Source organism: Ornithodoros turicata, unplaced genomic scaffold, assembly GCF_037126465.1.
Source record: "Ornithodoros turicata isolate Travis unplaced genomic scaffold, ASM3712646v1 Chromosome17, whole genome shotgun sequence".
Taxonomy (NCBI): domain Eukaryota; kingdom Metazoa; phylum Arthropoda; class Arachnida; order Ixodida; family Argasidae; genus Ornithodoros; species Ornithodoros turicata.
In genome coordinates, this window is record NW_026999326.1 from 470,880 (window position 1) to 485,017 (window position 14,138).

Below are 14,138 nucleotides of genomic sequence, written 5' to 3' on the forward strand. Positions count from 1 at the left end.
TGCCTGCAGATCACTACTGTAGGCGCGACGTAATTTAGTAGTTTCGATAAGATAGCACAGTATACTGAGTGTTGCACACAGTGTCGTCCACACCTGGAAGTATGGATTAGTTCATGCCTGTCCCTGTAGAAGCAGAGCGGCTGAACATTCACCAATATGACTCTTTCGTTAACTAGCTTAACTTGCGTAGTTGCAGCTCCTGTGTGTCGGCGACAGCCCAGCAGCTAGCGCATGCCTTAGAGCAGTTGTGTAGATCGCTCTGTCGCTGGACATTGGTACAGACGGCGCTGATCCGAAGCACGTTTTAAGAACACGCCTTTCATGGTATGTGATGTCGAAAAAAGCACTTCAACGTGGGATGCTGTCTCCGGAGGTGTGGCATGTGATGTGACGGAACCTCCTCCGGACCGCAGCTCGGTGTCGATTCAAGTCGTGGAGAGCAGGTGATAGAATCGATGAGTTGTGCAATCCAGCTTGGGGGTCTGCTGTTGAGGATTACTGGCAGAATCATCCTACCGTCTAGTCCTGAATGACGGCTCGAAATTTGTGTGGTGGTAGACTTGGTCAAGACTCAGCGGAGAAGGCGAAGGCTTTAAGCGAGTGTGGTCAACAAGACTGCACTAAAATTGATGCCACCGACGCAGCCATAGAACAAATGCACTTGCCCATGCGCTCATGCGCGGCCCGAGTCCGTGTGTTTCGGAAAACGAAACTACCGTCGTCTTTTCTTTCGTTGTGACTATTCGAGCGCTAGCCTCTACCATAGATATATTGGGGTCTTCGAGATGATAGTAAGATCCATACAGACAAGAATTTGGGACTCAAATGTAGTACCGGTTATCTTAATCAATCAATTAATTGATTAAATGAATTCAATCAATTAATTACTGGAGAAAATCACCAAGTGTCGACGCGGCTTTTGAAATATTTTTTAATAAAATAGAAGTTCCGGAAGCGTCCAGTAAAAACGGGCGTTTTATTTAATTAATGAGCGCGTGCTAATTGCTATGCTCAGTAAAAAGAAATATTTTAGATATGTAGCTATCGCCACTCGTTTACGAATAATTCAACCGCAGGCCTTCATAAAACACCGTATAAGAGTGATGATAAGCGCCGAGAAACCTATGCTACCGCTTCATTCAAAGATAGGTGAAGACAGCGACATAGCTGCGACCACATTGAAAAAGGACTCCCAGCAGCTGGCTCATTTTCTTGTTCGCTTACTGCCGCGAGTGGTTACGTCTGGTACGTACTAAAAATAAGTGATGCTGTAAATGTAGCTACATTGGTACTGATTGACGAACAGCAGGTCTGCAATAGCGATCTCTGGACGGCCCTGCGTCTACTCTTTTTTAATCGCAACAGAAAATATTCTCGAGTACATCGTTCATGTATATATTAATTTCCACTGAAGGTTACACTAAGGCCATAGCTGCCTTTGCATCATGAAATTGTTCACAAATAGACCAATCTATCTACCGTGGCGTCGCTCATGATCATAGTCGGCGCCACCAATTATTAATATTAAGATCGTGCCTTTCTCACGCGGACCAATCATTTCGCTTCACGAGCTTCTATAGCGCGATTTTTGATTTCCCAACGACATTCAACCAACAGAAAAGGCTTGATGCATGTTTCAATTCTGAGCCACGCGTTTTGCATTTTTTTTTACCTGAGCACGAGCTGTCGTGCGTGCCCCGCGTGCCCACAGTGTATTGCCCACTGATCTCGATTGTAAAAGGCTGGATCGCGGATAGGGAGCGCGAGCGTGAAGAAACCGGCCGCCATCTTACTGTACCCACAACAGTCGCCGCAGCGATCATGGCAACTTCTTGCAATTACGGTCGTACCAACCGTACTGGCAAGGTTACAGGGCCTAAATTTATACAGGTGAGTCACTCTTTATCGAGGAATAAATAGACGTCCATTCTGTATATTTAGTTGACCATTATGAAGTGTTTTTTTGCCCAAAACGAGCACTGGATGCAGGTTGCTTGATCGCTCTTCCGACGTTCAATCGAGCACACTTGCATTTTACCCGGCGGCAAATACAGTTTGAGTGCATAATATGCTTGAGAGAACATGTTACACTACACAGGTAGTGTTGTCATCAATATATGTGCGAGCACTCGAGCGCTTTTTTGCATGCATTCCTAACATGGTACACGGTGTTCCCTGCGGAAGCAAGTGCCACATTCATTTCTTTGAATTACCCTCACGCACAAGTTCGGTATTACGTCATAATGAGACCACGATTGTCACCTTTTTTCATGTATTGGTATAGTTTCGTGCCTTGGTTTGATTTGTGACAAAGAATCCTACGTAACGGTGGTGTGGCGCGATTTGAATAACGCCTTTGTGTCTGAGCTGTATCGTCAGCTTGTTACGATAGTAATAATTTGTAGCGCGTCGTGCTATTTGTAGCAGTTTTTAAGGCAAAAGTGGTCTCTCAATACAGGTTTCGTCATGAGGGCTACCCAGTGAATAATCTGTGCAGAGTGATACGGCTGGGTGTACAGGTATGTATCACGTTCCTCATCCACTGGTTTCTACTTTACAGGAAGGAACCACCTCAGTGCACGCACTGTGGTTAGCCTCTCTCAGTTTTGCATATTTTCGTACATGTTCACATCAGAAACACACCTTACACTTTAGGCTCCTTCACCCAGCAATATAATAATTAGAGATTATAATTCTTTTTAGAAGAGTTCCCCATATTCTTTTTAGAATAGTTTTTAATCTTTTTAATTTTTAGAAGATACAGGGATTGTAAACCATGTTTTAAACTGATGTTTTAACATTTGTCCAATGCATTTATTAAACAACATATTCATTTTTAACTGGTTGCACCCAAACCAATCTTCTGATGTATTATTTCCTTTGTTGTCGATGCACCATAAAAATTGAAATAATCACCATCAATGCAGGTTACTTCACAGCTGCCTCGACATACTCAAGAAATGGGTGCAGAACCTGCGTAATGCCCACAAACTTTGACTACCACAGCACCTCCAGAAAGTAAAGGCATATGTGTCACATGGGATTTTTAAAGGCATTCACAGTATATAATACCTTCGTAACATGAAAAACGGTTAGGAGCAACTAATATTTATTCGAACAAGAACTTTCGTGCAAGAGACTGCACTTCTTCAGGTTACACAACTACTTTTGAACTCTTTTGAACCCCAATTCTCCGAATGTCTCATTTACCCGTACACCTTCTCTTTCCTGATTCTTATGTGACGGTTGCTCACGTGATGCATTGTATTACTGTCTGGTTGTTTTGTGTTTACTTAGTTCTGGAAACCTGTTTTATTGTATCTGTTTACTTGGTATATATACTCGTGTCGCACTTAGTTGTGTAACCTGAAGAAGTGCAGTCTCTTGCACGAAAGTTCTTGTTCGAATAAATATTAGTTGCTCCTAACCGTTTTTCATGTTACGTGTGTGATTCCCTCTTCGCGGGCTCCTTGACATTGTTTTATTTTTCCCCTTTTCGACGTATATATAATACCTTGTATGAACTGTTGTAGATCTAAGAAGCCTCTACAGTACACTCTCAGAAATTAAAACTTGTCAGGGAACTCTGATAATTGTTTCAGTTAATAGGCATGCACATATACGCTATAAGAAGATTATTTATTGAGAATGCACTTGTCTGGCTACTCATGTTGTTTACATCTACTGTTGATCACATTCATTTATCACATATTATATTCTTATATATATTATTATATTATCACATATTCGATCGCACTAAATTTAAAATTTAGCATATACAGTCAAACTCCTTTATAGCGAACACCTTTTTAACGAAAATACAACTACTGCAAATTTTTTTGTGGTCCCGCTGGAGCCTATAGGTCCAATAATGGACATTCTTTTTAACGAAAATACCTTTACTGCAATTTTTTTTTTGCTGTCCCTGAGTTTCGTTGTAAAGGAGCTTGACTGTATGAGAAAATATCACGAGGGAAGTTGCTATTCATTGCTCATTCCAACCTAAAATTGAGTGCTACAAATTTAGAGAGCGTACCTGACCATTGTCATTCCTAAAATATATATTGCCATTGTAGCAAGGTCACAAAACAATAAATGTAGTCTTTTGCGACCTCCCTGCACGTTCACTGTATCCTGAAACGCATAAGTGCAAGGAATAAATCTTGAACTTGAATAAACTTGATGTTGTATAAACATGACATAAAATGTTGAATAATATAATGAATGATATAAAATATTGAATAAACTTGAACTCGTATAATCTCTTTACTCATCATCAGTGATCTTCATTACAAAAGCATATCGTGTTAGACTTTTTTTGTTTGCGTTTCACAGACTGTGTACACGAGGGCCAAAATGACAAAATCACAAATGTTTCAAGCTCCAAATAGTCCTGTTGCAATTTGAAGACAATACGTGGAGCTGCATTTTTTGGAACATGCTCCACATAACAAGCATGACAAAGTCAGCACTGGATAGCAGGACCCCGTCCCCACGCAGCTTTTCTCACGCTGCAGTTGTATTCAACAAAAGCATGTGAGTGCTGGAGAAGGACATTCAGTTTGGCACAACCGCGCCTGCAAATAATCAGAACAAATAAAGGAAGAAGCAAACAAACATAGAAGGGCTGTACTTCAAAAAGAGATAAGTCCTGTGTCTCAAGGAGGTGTTACCACTTTCTAAGTAACTTAAATGATTAAGCTTACATCACAACCTGATTAACTGTACTAACGAGTGTGATCTGTGATTTGAAGTAATTATTTGGGCTGCTTCAGTGTGTCCATATTTGCGAGGCAAAGCACCGCTGTCGTTTACTAAAAGACTCTTTCTAAGGCGATGCTTGATATAAATCATACTAAACGCATACACGGCTAAAACAACGGCTGTGATTCTACAGAACGATCTCTTTCTGCCATGCGAGTATAACTTTTCCCGGACCGTTCTTTATGGAACAATTTTTGTCCAAAATGCAGTACGGGATATTATATACATGGTTGTTGTTAACCTCTAGTCGTTTCTTATTGAAATATTGGCTGGGAAACGTACTGTAGTACAATCCCCAGCGCTGCACTGCAGTGACGGTCTAGTTTCGGAATGCAAAACATAACGTAATTAAGAATCGAACGGCGGGACACCTGTGAAACACTGTTAGGATACATCAGTATACTGGCACCTTACAAAATTGTGTGATGACAAACAACGATCAATGCTAGCAGCGCAATAAATACTCACAATCTCTGTTGCCTCCCATTGTTTTCTATGGGCACATACAGCACTTTAGGGCCCACCAACATGGCGGCCCGAAGGCACGCCTCTCCCCCACGAGCCCCTCTCCCATGCGCCATCCAGCCTTTATACATAGAGATCAGTGGTATTGCCGTGCAGATGACGTTAAAAGTTCTCTTTCTTATCTCTCCTCCTCGTCCCTCCCTGAATTTTTCCTCCTCCAATATCCCCGTGCAAATCTGTCAAGTCGGCTTTCTTGCATGGTTGTCTGCTATCCCGCGAAGCCGGCTTTCTGTGTCGTGTCCCTGAATTCTGGTCATGGAATTTCTATCATGGTTGGTGGCCCACTCTGTATGTATCGCTTTGAATCCTTGATCTATGTATCGCTGGCCCACCCTCTTTAAGCCTAAATTTATTTGGCAGTGTTTATTTGCTGCGCGGATTTTTCACGGGTGCATTTTTACCAGTGGATTTTTGAATGTTTCGGCGTAAACCCCTTCGCAGTGTCACAGACACAGAATACATGTTCTAAGTGCATTTGTTGACTTTGCACAGTATGCATGGGATGTGTAGAATGATACAGAAAATAATACTGTTGGTAATTTACAGCCTTCAAAAAAAACTTGAGGCTTGTACACATGTTCGTACTGCAAATTTCTATTGCTACAACATGATTTTACGACACACATACAATTGTCATCATAGTATCAAACTTTACGGATAGCAACCAAAGAAGAAAATCAGGAGTCATTCCAAATCGCTAAATTCCACTAACAACCATTAGTCAGCATTGTTTCCCAAAACTCAAGCTCTTCCCATAGGCCTGATGCGCTCAAGTTTGCACGGCGACGCGAGTGCCAATCGGGACCGAAGTCGGAGCTGGTGCAGTGACTGGTCCGCCCAGCCAGGCAGCCAAGCATGTATCGTGGTTAAATATGCCGCCTTTCAGATTGCCAACGCACGGCAAACCACAACACAAATCGGGAACACAGTATTGTTGCGTCGTTAGCTACCATAACAGATTCCAAAACGTCAAAAAATAAGGTTTCACCGCTTCCTCAAAAAATCTTGGGAGACAAAGGCGGAAAGCGTTAATTGCGTCTGTACACCGTGAAAACGCCGCGAAGTTTCCACTCTGCATTCCACCTGGAGATAATGTAAAGTTATACCCAAACAAGTTGCGGTAGACATTTACTTGGATATATCACAAATTCTGCCAAACAGTTATTCCTTTCTAACATAATGCATGCAGATTAGATAGAAATATGAAAGGCTTACTGTGGCCATCGACTCGCGCTGGTTCTTCTTACTGCTATCTTCGAGAGACTTCGTGCAGTGTCATGTTTACTTCGAAAAAAGCAATGACCTTACTTACTTATTACTTACTTACTTATGCTTTCCACGAGACCCGCTATGAAGCTACCCCCTTGCCTTTTTGTTGGAATGCAATAATGGAACACCGTGCGTGTCCCTCTCATGACCTTTAGGAGATCAAATAGAATATCAGTTTGCTCTCGGGTTACCACATTGTCGAAAATGCCGTTCAGAACCTCTTTACAGTCCCACTGTAAGGCCCCCCTCTGTTCAGACTCAAGGCGGTTTTCTTTTGGCAGCGGGGAGATATTTGATTGATACACCTGTACAGGTAAACACTACGCACACAAACAAGGAGAAATATATCAGATGCAAGCTGTTTATTACCAACAGCAATAAAGCATTGTTTTGATGCACCGTACTAGGTACACGGTACAATACTGGTTGATGAAACATATAAAATGCTGAAGAATTACGATTAACAGAATAGCCAACGATCAACGATGCAGCAGGGTACAGCAGCAGCATTCAGTAGAGAAAGATCATTGGCAAATGATCAACGATGCAGCAGAGATGACCGTAGCCTCATCAGCTCTAAAAATACAATATGAAAGGTGTGACACGACGCAACATAAACTGTTCACAGGCCCTTGGACACCTGTGATGTAGAGGTACCGAAATTGATATAAATCAACTTTCAGTGCTTGTAAAATGTGCATTCAATGTTTTTCTGATCAGGTATATCATTTTGATGTACAGTGAACAAATATTACGTACGATCACGCCGCCTCACCTCGAACCGGACGTTATAAGCCACGCTGCCCTTCACTTATTCCGAAATGCACTTCGCTTTAACGACGATTTCTTTACCGTCCGATGTTTCGTCGACGCCGAAAGCATTGATTAGTAACTGGCCCTTCGAAAGGTGTGATTCTCTGAAAAAATCATCAATGGCCTCCAGCTTTTCAAACCCACGCAGGATGCGACACATTGCTTGCTTGCGCCAGAGCGAAACCCGCGAAACCGAAACACTCTTGAGTGCGGACCATTGTTTCGATTTGCTTCCACACGCGGCGCTGTCGTCCGCTGATCGTAACGCCGCCTGGCCGAGAGCTGCAGGCCCATGGAAGACAGACACACACATCCACGTAATCGGTTTTCGAAGGTACCCTCCATAGCTTCCAGACCCAAATACGCCGAGCGGTTGGAACATTCTTCTACAATTTCCCTTTTTGTTCGGGCTTTTCCCAGTTCCACTATAGTCTTTGTTCTCTAGAAGGGCTCTGGGCGAAAGCTTTTGTCATAGGAAATAATAAATAGGTGTTTCGTCTCTTCGTTGTCATTCGTGTGTCAGCAATGCCATATGCTGCACGGTACCCGATACATAAAATAGCGAGTTTAAGTACATTGGATGAACACTACGAAAATGACTCGATAAATGAATATATCGAATTCAATCTTAGCAATGGGATTCCCCTTCGGTTCGAAGAAACTGGCGAATTGGCTTATCATTATTGGCAAGCACTTTCGAAACCGTTATCGTGAAGACCTTCAGATGTATTGAAATTTGTAAATTTAGGACAAAATGAAAATAAAAAAGAACAGGTGCTCTCAGAGCCATCCAGTGAAAGAGAGGCACGCACTTCCGTGCCGTCACCCGCTGCGGAACGTCAGGGCCAGCCAGGGAAATTACAGGACCGGGGTATGAGTCCTTTCCGGCCCCCTCTTCACGTCTCGATAAGGATCTAAGTATTTCTTTGAAGAGGGGGGCCGCTGAAGACGCACGAGTCCAGGAATCCATCCCAGGCTGCCCCGCACTCTCTCACCCCTTACAGCGGCCACTGCGTCGGGGATCCAGGTTAGACCACGGGGCGGGCTTTTGAGGTGTCTTTTTGCAAGGAACGCAAAGGACGAAACTACTCAGAGTCAGATCACGCACAACAAATGCGATAAAGAAAATTCACAAGGTCGATTTTATATTCTAGCTACACACAAACACATACAAAATAGTAGTTCCACATTAGACATGTCAGCAAGTTACAGTCGCAGCGAGAAATTTAGCGGCTAATGCACAACGCTGTCGTTTTTTCTAACTCTGGCAAGTGTACAAGCATTGTTGAACTGTTTTACGAAGGCTAAACAAGGAAAACCCCCGGGGGAAGCCTCTCGGGTAAATGAGAACATTGGCTGTCGATGTTGAACATTACAAAAACCTAAGTATCAAAAGACTGCAAAAGGCGCAAAAAACCTAATACCGTCTAGACAATAGCTCAAAAATCGGAAAGCCACAAACTCGGAAGAAAAATTATGTAACAGAAAACAAAACATTCTGAGATAAAATTGGTCCCTCTCTTGTGCGTATATTTGAAATAAGAAAACATTAAATTAATATAGAAACTGGCTTCACTAAAGCAAGTTCGCACAGTGTACTGCGTATACATATTTCGTCATTTTTGAATCAATCAATTAGTGTTGCTATCCTACTTTACCCCTGGAGTTAGTTGCGCACTTTCGGTCGGATGCCAGGCATTCGCTCACCGTCAGAAAGGCAGACAAATGCTTAAAGTATTTGCGAAAATTATTATTGTTGCAATAGCACAGCCTTCTATATACTTGTACACATCATCTTAATCTAAAATTAAACTCATAAAACCGGAAACAACCTGAATTATCCTCGGCTTTGGTATATTTCTCTTTTGGGCAATCTCCCTACGCGTGACCGTATGGCATTCGTTGTTATGGACCGAGGGTGTGATGATGGAATTGCTCGCCGTGGACGGCCGCAAGATATACTGGCCTATCTACTACTTTTTTTTTTCATTATTCGATGCCTGAAATGACAGCAACCCCGGAGGTGTCTATGGAATAATGCAAGAAATAAATAATGGGCAGTACTTTTTTAATTAGCGCAATTAGCGCGGTAAATCATCTCATCTCGTCGTCATTCATGTCGTTGTTGTTGTCAGTTAAGATGATAATGGCAACAAATGAAAAAAATGAAAGAAACGAAGGTAATTTGAAAATGAACCCTAGGATGGCTCATTTTGAATTTCCAATAGCACCGTATTCGTTCTTTTTTCTTTGTTTTAGTCGTCGACATTATACACTCAGCGTCAGGGCTATATGGGTGTTGGCATCAATCGTATCGAAAGAGATTGCGGGTATTGTAACTGCTGTTGACATGTGGTTTCGTTGCCCTTTCCTCTGTGTTCTGTGCATGTTGGAGAAAGAAGGACGGACGGATGAAAAGCATGCTACACGGGCTTTGAGTCTTGGAGTATTATCAGTGTCACAAGACCAAACAAGCGAGGCGTTTTAAAACTGAGCAACACGATGGTCTCTCTTAATAGCAACCTTGCAACATTGAAACATTTTCTGGGAGGGTCATTGGCAATACCCAGAGACAAGGGACGACGAAGGACACACACACGGCACACAACGTCTCAAACACGACCCGAAGCCGGATATGAGGTCTCCCTCTGCCCATTAACAATAACGGCTATCTTAACTGCTGTGCCCTTTTAGAGTTTTTCAATACCGACCCAGAAAAGTTAGAGAGGAGAATGGACCTCGCTTCTCAGGGGACTTCCCGTTATCAATTTGATACGCATCAACGGAACGCAATGAAACGGCTAGCAACGTCGACAACAGAAAAGCCTGCAGGGATTGTGGCCGAAACAATTTTGTGTCTCACTCCTGAAGAAAAGGTAGCACTGCAAGGTGAAGACAGTTTGAAGCGCTGTATTCGTGTGCAGAGATCTACGTATCCTCCTCAACGGGCCTCGCTCCGCGGGCTTCTTCTGATCGACGGCGAGTGGACACTAACGCGTGGGCCAACCTCACAACGCTTTCTAAATTTTGACAGTGGCGTCGATGCGGATAACCGAACGATTGCTTTTGCAGCACATAGTGGGCTCGAGCTCCTGAGAGACAGTGCAACGTGGTTCATGGATGGCAACTTTAGTGCAGCACCGAAGCTCTTCAAACAGCTATATGTCATCGTGGTCCCACTTTCCGAAGGGGCAGCTCCTGTTGTGTACGCGTTGATGACCTCGAAGACGCAGGAAGCCTACGAAGAACTTCACCGTGCCGTGCTTACGGAATCTAGTGGCAGAGACATGACGCCTGCACCGGACATTGGTGTGACAGATTTTGGAAAAGGAGCCAGGAACACCGTTAAAGCCATTCCCGGGGAGAACGCTCAAACGAGGGGCTGTTTCCTTCACATGTGCCAAAGTACATGGACAAAAGTACAGCAGTTAGGACTATCCGTGAGGTACAAAGAGGACAACGAGGCTTGTCGTTCCTTCTGTGGCCGACGTCACAGCTGGAATGGTAGTCCGGAAAAGTCAAATACCGGAAGGTGCTGAACCGATAGTGAGGTACTTTGATGAGATCTACATCAGCGGCACATACAGACAGGTGGGAAGAGTGAACGAAAATCCCCGCATTCGGCGGACTCCTCCTTTGTTCCTTCTTGAGATATGGAATGTGCATGATGTGACACTGCAGGGAGGCGATACGACAAACAGTCATACAGAGGCATGGAATAGGAGGTATCGCACCTTGGTGGGTCACTCTCATCCAACCATATGGCGAACGATAAAGGCGTCTAGAGCACTCCAATGTAGAAGACAAAATAGCGCAGTTGGTCGCGGGTGCTCTCGCACCACAAGGAAGAAAATCGACAACCTTGCAGCTCCAAGAGAGACATATCTGCCTAGGATACGCAGAAGGTTCGAGGACACTGGAGAGCTTTCTGCGCGGGATTGGTCATACTATTCGCTTCGGAATGTAGTTATGTTGAAAGCTGTGCTGAGGCAATAAACCATTTCATGCAACTATGCCTTTCTTGACTTGAGATCCAACTCGCTACGACAAAGACGTCTCTTTTGCTTTCAAAAACCAGGATAGCGAACGATATTTATTGCGTAAAACACACACCGGCACACAAAACATTTAAATCATTTTAAAATAACGTTTCGGAATCCATACTGGTTCCATCATCAGAATGGCATACGAGCGCCTGCCCCAGCCTATTTAAGTACCAAGGGGACCAATACGTATGGATTCCGAAACGTCATTTTAAAGAGTTTTAAATGTCGTGTGCCGGTGTGTATTTTACGCAGTAAATATGACTCTTCCCTGCATTTGGAGTCTTTTTGATAGCGAACGATGTTGTTCAAGATGGTGGTCGCGCACGCTGTCATGAGGCTGTGTTTCATTCACTCTCTGCAACCACCCCATCTTTTTCTTTCGGGACCATTTTTTTCCTCCCCTGCGAGCGGGGACCATTTTTTCTGGGTCCATTTTTTCCAGGATCGTTTTTTCCGGATCCTATAAACTTCATAATGTAGAGGCCCGAGCCTAGGCACACAAAGTGATGTGCTCACGTGTTTGTGCTGTACTACAACGAACCTGACATAAATTATTTTGCCGTTCTCGTTCGCCTTCTATTTCTTTCGCGCCAATTATTGTTCAATCGACCCGGATGTAAGAGTGTTTTAGTGTGATTAGAGTAATTTCAAACGTAAACGCAGCAAGTGACGCATACACACCAAGGAACAGACGACAATATTGCGCCTTGTGAGAAGACAAGCGAACGGAGTCTTACCATCTGTACCTTCTTCCTTCGTGTGTATATGTGACTTGTTGCGTTTACGTTTGTTACTATGACATTCCAGCTAGTTTTCCGTTTACTGTTTGCATTTAGCGTATGTGCGGATGAATTAGATTATGATATATGGATATATATGGGATATCGTTGGCGAAATATTGGCAGCGACGTTCTGTGCGTGGAAATGCAGGATAAAATTTGAAATCGCCAAACTCCAGATAAAAGATAGATAGTTGTGTTCGTTCTGATATATACGACTATGTATGCGCGGATTTTGATATAGTTTGTCATAAACTGCCGTTTACCTACATCTTCATTACTTATTTCTTGTTGTACTTATTGCCGTTTGACGAAACTGACAGCTTCTGATCTTTTTGTGTAGCTGCTGCTTGAGTTGAGCATATTGTTTCGTCCAACGAGAACTCATCGCACAACCGCAGCAGGGATTTGAAGATCTTTTGATGATCGTACAGGAAAACGGCACGGATGATAAACTACTCCTCATTGCAGATAGCGATAGTAAGATTTTCCATTTTTACCTTTTCCCATTTAGGGGACGTTGAATATTCAATATATTCTCTTTCAGACGACCTGCTCGTCGTTGCCCTGAAATTAATTTCAGGGAGATGTAAGGAGCAGTCTTCGTCCCTTATCATAGAGGTGAGAGCAAAATACGATTCCTTTGGAAGTAGTTGTTCTTAAAGAAAATCTTATCAGGAACAAGAGCTGCCTCTCTTCCCAGCTCATCGATATAAACATCATTGAAAGGGCAATTTTAAAGCTCGAAGTGACAAAGGCTCAGGCGAAGTGCATTGATTTTGTAAATTTATTTGTGTACTACTGTTAATAAATATTTTCGCGTTAGGTTAACAAAACTTCGCATTGCCATTGAAGTTATTTTAGGTACATACATGACGCACTTTATTTCTTGCGTGCTTTTGGTGCAAAGAAGGACACTGTTCTGTTCAGGAAGTACATAACATGCACAGGCCTACACAATTAAGTAGCTGGCTGTGGAGATATAAACACCATGGCATTACGCTTCTTTTTATCCCAGTAGAAAAGTATTATTAATTGCATCTCCGTGTTTCCTTTTTGCGCATTTCTGTATGATGAAATATAAACCCCCTGGGGGTGTGTAGTATAATCCGTTCAAGCGTTATGTATTGCGCACCCAGTGGTCTAGATTTGTGTGTGTGTGTGCAGTACCTTGCTGCTTGGATTATATTTATACCTGATAGAAACGTTCTAAATACTATTTATTCTGTACCCAATGGCGTTGATTTCTATACCGTTACTATACCCTGTTCTTTTCATTAAACTCATAGCTCGGGGTATATAATTTGAGCCTTCTATGTGGTACATATTTTACACCCCAAGGGTTACTTTGTTATACCTTTGTTGTACCCTGCTCCTGGGATTCAGTTTATACCTTGAGGTATTTAAGTTATGTCTTGTGAATGGTATACACTTTGCACCCAGGGGTCTACGTTTTTATACCGTTGCAATACCCTGTTCCTTGGATTAAATTTATACCTTGAGGCATTGAAGTTATACCTCATGCATGGTGTATACTTTGCACCCTAAGGTTTGAATTTTCATATTTCCATAGCTTGCTGGAGGGATAAATTATTAAACATCACCTGGTGGTGTCATTTTTATCCCTTTTGAGGGATGAGCCCAGGACAAGCCATTTATACCTTTAAAACTATAAATTTGGCTGACAGTGTATATCGAGAGCACGTGCGTACATCTTGTTTACATACATCTTCTATGTCTCTACAAAAACAGCACAGGCGTAAGAGGCTACATTTCTGCTTACACAAGTGACGCTCGCTTGAAGTTTGCTTGTTGCAGCCGTTATACTCAATGTCACATTACATGCGTGTTTACCACCCAGCAAACCAGATACAACCCATATACATGCTAGTGATATCACAAAGTGGATAGTAGGATATCCACGGAAGCTTCACAGACAGCC

At 42.8% G+C, this 14,138-nt stretch overlaps 1 protein-coding gene and 1 long non-coding RNA gene across 4 annotated transcripts in view; one reads left to right on the top strand and one right to left on the bottom strand.

Annotated features, from left to right (window-relative positions):
* LOC135372798 (synaptic vesicle glycoprotein 2C-like) overlaps positions 1-14,138 on the bottom strand; it is a 767,922-nt gene that overhangs the window by 328,490 nt on the left and 425,294 nt on the right. The gene's annotated exons all lie outside the window — the stretch shown is intronic.
* On the top strand, positions 1,726-3,470 carry LOC135372749 (uncharacterized). The gene is made up of 3 exons (XR_010416105.1): positions 1,726-1,890; positions 2,459-2,519; positions 2,928-3,470. It is a non-coding gene; the product is annotated as an uncharacterized LOC135372749 (long non-coding RNA).